Below are 6,359 nucleotides of genomic sequence, written 5' to 3' on the forward strand. Positions count from 1 at the left end.
TTGATTTTTCGAGTTGTGAGAGAATCTTTCTTTTATTGCAACGCGGAAGATGCTGAGAAGGCTTGTAATTTGAAAATGCAACAATTCGAAGCTGAAATCGATGAATGTTTTTATTTATTTATTCATAAAATTTACTTAGAAGAAGAATAACACTTTGTTTTGATATGAGTTTAATTCTTATATATTAAACATGTACGTTTTTTTTTTTTTTTTTTTTTACTTAAGTTTAGTTCGGTATTTACTAAAACATTTTTATTACATTGAACCGTAAAAGATTTTCTCGAAATTAGGTACGAAAGATTTAATTTTTGAAACAAGAAACAAATATATTTTTATAATTTTTATAGCGGATAAATTTATTTGCTGCATCGTCATTGCACTAAACGTATATATTTTTTTATGCGTTTTCATAAAAATGAAGAAAAGACTAATATTATTTCACAATCAAATAATTCAGTTAGGAATTTTATATAATTCTCAACTTTACCAAAATTTGCAGCTATAGCAAAGTGGCTACTGTACCCATGAATTAGCCTGCGTTGATCTGTGCATATGTGGGCAAAAAGAAAGACAAATCAAAAATTCTTTTATATTGTATAATTTTTATATTTAATCTCTTAAAACGTTTTAAGACCCTCAGTCATAATTATATCAATAGGAGGTGGGTTATTTCATGTAAGCCCAAACCATTTAAAAATATGACAATATTTATTGTCTTATTGAAAAGAATTTAGTGTATTGAATGATCATGCGTTCTTTAGTTTCATCTTGATTAGATTAATCACTAACTGACTGATTATTTAAATCAGAATAAATATATTAATATAAAAAATAAATATAAAATAATATATATTGTCACGTAGGTTCTTTAGTGCGGAACTCAATGACACACACAACAAGTAGAGCTAAACCAATTTATTAACTCAACTCTGAACTGAGAATACAGAGACTGACAGATCTTCTGCTTTTATACTAGCAGGAAAAGTTCCAGAATACTTTTCTGGAAACAGTAAGAAAAGTCCAGAACACTTGTCTGGTAAACGAAAGAAATGTCCAGAATCTTTTGGAACATGTAATAAAGGAAAGCATAAAATCAAGGAATTAAATATTTACACAGACAGTGAATCGCATTGTCTCTAGAGGGATTAGAACTTACGATCGTTTGTTTAAGAGACCAGTGCTATGACCATTCGGCCATGGAGTGTCATCTGCCTTTTTTCAATGCGACAATATCGACATTATATATAAATATAATATTAGAATACAGGGTAGTTTGATCAATAATTGCAAGGAGGCAGCAATACAGAACAAAGCAAAAGTAACAGAAGAATATGGAATCACAAATGCAATAATTTCTAGAAGTGTTACTATGACAATGAAACAACAAGCCATAGTGATAATTAATGATTTTCCCGCTTACATTTCTTTTATGGATCAACATATTCAAGAGATGGCTTGGTCATTATATATAAACTGGCATTTAAGGGCATTTGGAAATATTCGAACAACAAGACAACATGGCATATCACCAACCATAGTAACGAACCAACCAGAATTAACTGGCTGATTGGTGAGAAGACTGAAAAGTGAGCATCAACTTGAACTGGTACTGTGAATTTATTGGACCCTTGAAGCCGAGGTTTTCAAAGTTATGTTTCAGAATATATTCGGCCAAACATAAACAACTATTCTCTTCGCTATTCCAGTGATTCCTGAAGCGTTCATTTATTGTATGATTAGTGTGCTACAAGTTGAAATGTTACAATTAATTATCTATGGAAGTTTAATTTATCTCCAAATTATTAAATGAGGCTTAGTTTTCCCTCTGGAGGAGCCTCAAATGTGGACAAGAGAAGTCACAGGATAAATAATTAAGTTCACGCTTGCTTGATGGATAGGGCAATAGTAAGCAACTTGATGTTGACCATATCCTCGATGACCGGGTGTATTTCCTCTGTTATAGGTTGGCACACCAATTCATGGTATACCACAGTACCCGCATTACAGTTCATAGTGATTCAATCCTTATTATTTTTCTATGCTCCTTCAACTTTAATTATCTTAACGTCTTAAAGAAATTCCTCAAAAAATTTAGTTAAAGTTTCATTTCGGAGCAATACGAGAATTATTTTAGAATGAATTTCATATTTTTTGATAATTCTGATATAGAGCGGACAGCCGGCGTCATGGCATAAGGGTAGCGCGTCTTCCCCGTGATCTGGGTGTCCTGGGTTCGAGTCTCGGTTTGGGCATGGTTGTTCTTCCGTTGTCCTATGAGATGTGTGAATGTGCCCGCATGTAAAAAGGGGTTGTGCAAGCGAATGAGTGATGTGTGAGTAGCAAAGTCGTACTCTTGGCCCTAGTTGGCGCTACTATAAAAACAAGAGACGCTCCCCCACCCCCTTAAAATCGCTGTCTTCGTAACAGCGGGCTTGTGTATGGCAAGTGCCATAAGAAACAACAACATGACGAGGATAACGCTTAAGACTGACTTCCAAATTCTCTACGCCAGATGATGTTTCATCCTCTAAATCAAATTAACATATATCAGTTCCACAGAGACAGAACTTTCGATAAAACTGGATTTCGAAATTTGTACTCATAGCTGAACCAATCTGAATTTTTGTCTACCATATTCCAAAAATTTTGAAGAAATTACAAGATGCGCAGATTGAAAATGTAAATTATACAGATTGTTTCTAAAATCATAGAGCAGAACTTAAAGTCACACCAGGTATACAAAATAATAATAATAATAATTTTTAAAATAAAGCATGAGGTTCCAAATGCAAAGAGGATCAATTAGAGAAATATATTTGTCATAAGTTAATTGAAAGAAAAGGGATCTACTGCATTAAATATGAGACGCACAATGAATGGAATAAAAATTTACAATTGCTTAACAACCTAATTACAGGAATTTTACTAGTTGTACGGAATATGGTAGATAAGATGATAATATGCAGGATGCAATATCATTAGGGAGCTTTTAAAGTATTAAGTTCTCGAAGTGATACCCGATTCCAATATTAATTTTCAAACTGTGTTATCCGATTAATAAAAACCCATCTTCTATTAATTGCGCTATGCCTTTTATTTAGTAATCAATTTCGTTTCCTTAATTTACTGATAGATTCTTGTAATTGATCTTCATTGAGTCTGACATTTAGTATTCATTTGCAATAAACCAAAGAAAGTGATTTCCTCAATACATTCTCGCCTACTCTCTAATATTGATATTATCCGTATGCATAAAACTGAGAAATCTTAAATGCTCATTTTTTTTTTTTTTTTTCATTTTCAAACTTGAAAACTGTGTGCTATTACAGTAAAAATAATCTCTACTTCATTAACTGCATGCTATTGGCGAAGAGTAGTTTGTGGTGAATAGCTTATAAGCCAGTTAACAACTACGCTCCCGAACAATTGCTTTTGTATCGTGGTTATGTTACTGGGCTGCGAACCACAAAGTCCCAGGTTCTATCCTCACTCAATTCAATCCACTACATTGGTGACCTCGGATGGTGAACTTCCAACCTTCGTACAGCTATTGTGGCGCCATCTACCAACAACCAAAATCGTCAGACTCATTTGACGCAGCAACAGCATCAGCAACCACTCACCCACACACGCTCGCCATAACGCTTGGCGCTACTCAAATGCTCAAATGGGTACAGGCGCATTAGAATCAATAGCTAATACATCACCAATCAACAGCCATATCGTTCGTCTCACCTCCGACTCATCGTGGTCATGTTACTCGGCTGCGAACCAATTGTGCCCAGGTTCTATCCTCGTTCATCGCAAATTCGCCACAAGTTATGAAAGATCGATCTTTAGCATAAAGCTAGCGTTTTTACTGAATCTAGCTTGCTATCTTTGACCATTTCCTTCTTTGGCGATTAATCGTTGAGATTCGGCTAATATATAAAAATCAGCAAATGGAATATGCACTTTGGATGCTTCTTTCCAGACTAATTGAAACCAAAATTCAATATAGAATTAAAATTGCAATTAGAAGATCACATATTTTCTTTTATTTAAGCCATTGTATCTTTGAGTTATTGCATTTACTTGTATGCGAAAATACAGACCGACAAACGGTTGATCTTTTTATTCAAAATTTGATAAGTGTCTGTACTTAAAGTGTGTAGTGCTACTATGAACCAAATGCCATTTACCTAAGAGGTTACTGTTCGGTGTTGTGAAATGATTGTATGGTGGCGCCCCCAAGGTGAAGCGAAAATAATTCTGTAACGCGAGAGTGGCTGTGTAGAGAGAGAGTGGAAAGCACGCGAATAAAATGGAGTTGTTCTAAAGTCTCTGCCATCTGATTTGTGTTGTGAGTTACATTAAATGTGTGCGTAGAACTGGCGAAATAACATGGTCCGTCGAGCCGGAGGTGGCTGGGACCGAAGAACAAAAATTTTGAAAATAGTGCATCGAAAATTAATTGAAAACGAAAGCGATAGTCTTGTGTTCAGAGTTCAAGTTTGGGTTTCACGGAGATTCAGTTGTTATTGTTACTTGGTGAGAGGTTAGTTATTCAAATTTTATGATATTGATATTGTTATATCTAGTGTTTTAAGACGTAATTAATTTGTGTTTTATTAATTTCATTTGTGATTGAGTTAATTTTTGTGAAAATGAGTATTACTAAGTTTAAAAAAGAGGAGTTAAAGGCTATTGCCGAGGAGTTAAAATTACCTATACCTGATAATGCTAAAGTTCTAGATTTAAGAAAGTTAATACAGGAGAGTGAGATTTATAAAACAGATAAAGAATCGTATCAAACTATTGTTGACTGTGTACTTGAGGAAATAAACGAGAGAAAAGATAAACTTGAGCGGGAAAAATTAGAAAACAAAAATCGACTTGAGCGGGAAAAATTAGAAAACGAAAATCGACTAGAATTTGAGAGAATTAAACTGTCCCAATTAGAAAGGGAATTAGAAATTGCAAAATTGCGTGAACAATCTCGAGAGAGTGAGCCATCACAAAATGACATTAAAACAATCGGAACAGAGTGTAATGTAGAGAGTTTGATTAAGAGTATTAAAACTCTAACTATTCCGATTCCTCAGAGAGCCGAGTCATTTAATTTATTTTTTCAGTCGATTGAGAAGGCATTTAAAACCAAAGATGTTCCCGAGAAATTAAAACCCGAAATTCTTTTAAATATCCTTGGAGAGAAAGCGTGTAATTTAATGGTTTATCTTCAAGAAGAAGATTTGAGTAATTATGATAAACTTAAAGCCATAGTGTTAAAGGAGTTTCAACCAACACCCCAAGAATGTCTAAATCACTTTAAAAAGGCGCAAAGGTTACCCAATGAAAGTTATGTGCAGTTCGCATCTAGATTGAGTGCAACTTTTGAATACTATTGTCAGTTACGGGAGGTAAAAGACTTAAAATCAATTTGTGAATTAATAGTGTCAGATAAAATAATCGAGACGTTGGATAGAGAATTAACTACTCATATTGGCGTAAAACAAGGAGAGACGTGGTTTAAACCACATGAGTTAGGTCGAGAATGCGATATTTTCATATCGTCGAAGGGAAAAATTAGAGAACAAAGTTTAATACCTAATTATAAATCTAAATATGAACCGCGGCGTTATGATGTCAGTAATCAAAATAATAGTCGTGGGTCAAAAAATACTTCAAGTGTTTATCTGTCTTCCGTTAAAAATGCGAAATGCATTGTAAATAGTTGTAAAACAAAGGAATCCCACCCACTGTATTTGTGTCCTGTGTTCAAATCTCTTAGCGTTGACGAAAGAATAGATATCGTGAAAACTAATTGCTTATGTTATAAATGTTTTTCCTCAAATTGTTTCGTTAAGAAGCCGTGTAGAGCTAAAAATTGTTTTTGTGGGAAACCGCACAATAGATTAATTCATTATCCCAAAAGAGATAACTCTTCCGCTCAGACACAAACCGCAACAGGAGCCAATGATTCGACGCCGTTGAATCCAAATGCACATGCTTACGTCAGTCAGGGAGGGTCAGCAAATATTGCCTTCCCCCAAAGTGAGAGCGAGAGAAATGCATCAGTAGTGGCTACGAGTGTTTTGCAAAACAAAACAAAAACAGTTTTATTGAGTACCGTGCGATGCTTAATAGGAGACAGATACGGCGCGAGACATGAAGTGAGGTGCCTCCTAGACGGAGGAAGCGAGTCAAATTTTATAACGAAGGATTGTGCGGATAGATTGCAGTTGAGGAATGAGAAAATAAATTTACTTGTATCTTGTTTAAATGATTCATCAATGACGGTTAATGGGTGTGTTATGGCAACCATAAATAATCTTGATATGAGTTTTAAAAAAGAGCTTAATTTGCTAGTTGTCAAAAAA

The sequence above is a fragment of the Argiope bruennichi genome, chromosome 7, assembly GCF_947563725.1.
Source record: "Argiope bruennichi chromosome 7, qqArgBrue1.1, whole genome shotgun sequence".
Classification (NCBI taxonomy): domain Eukaryota; kingdom Metazoa; phylum Arthropoda; class Arachnida; order Araneae; family Araneidae; genus Argiope; species Argiope bruennichi.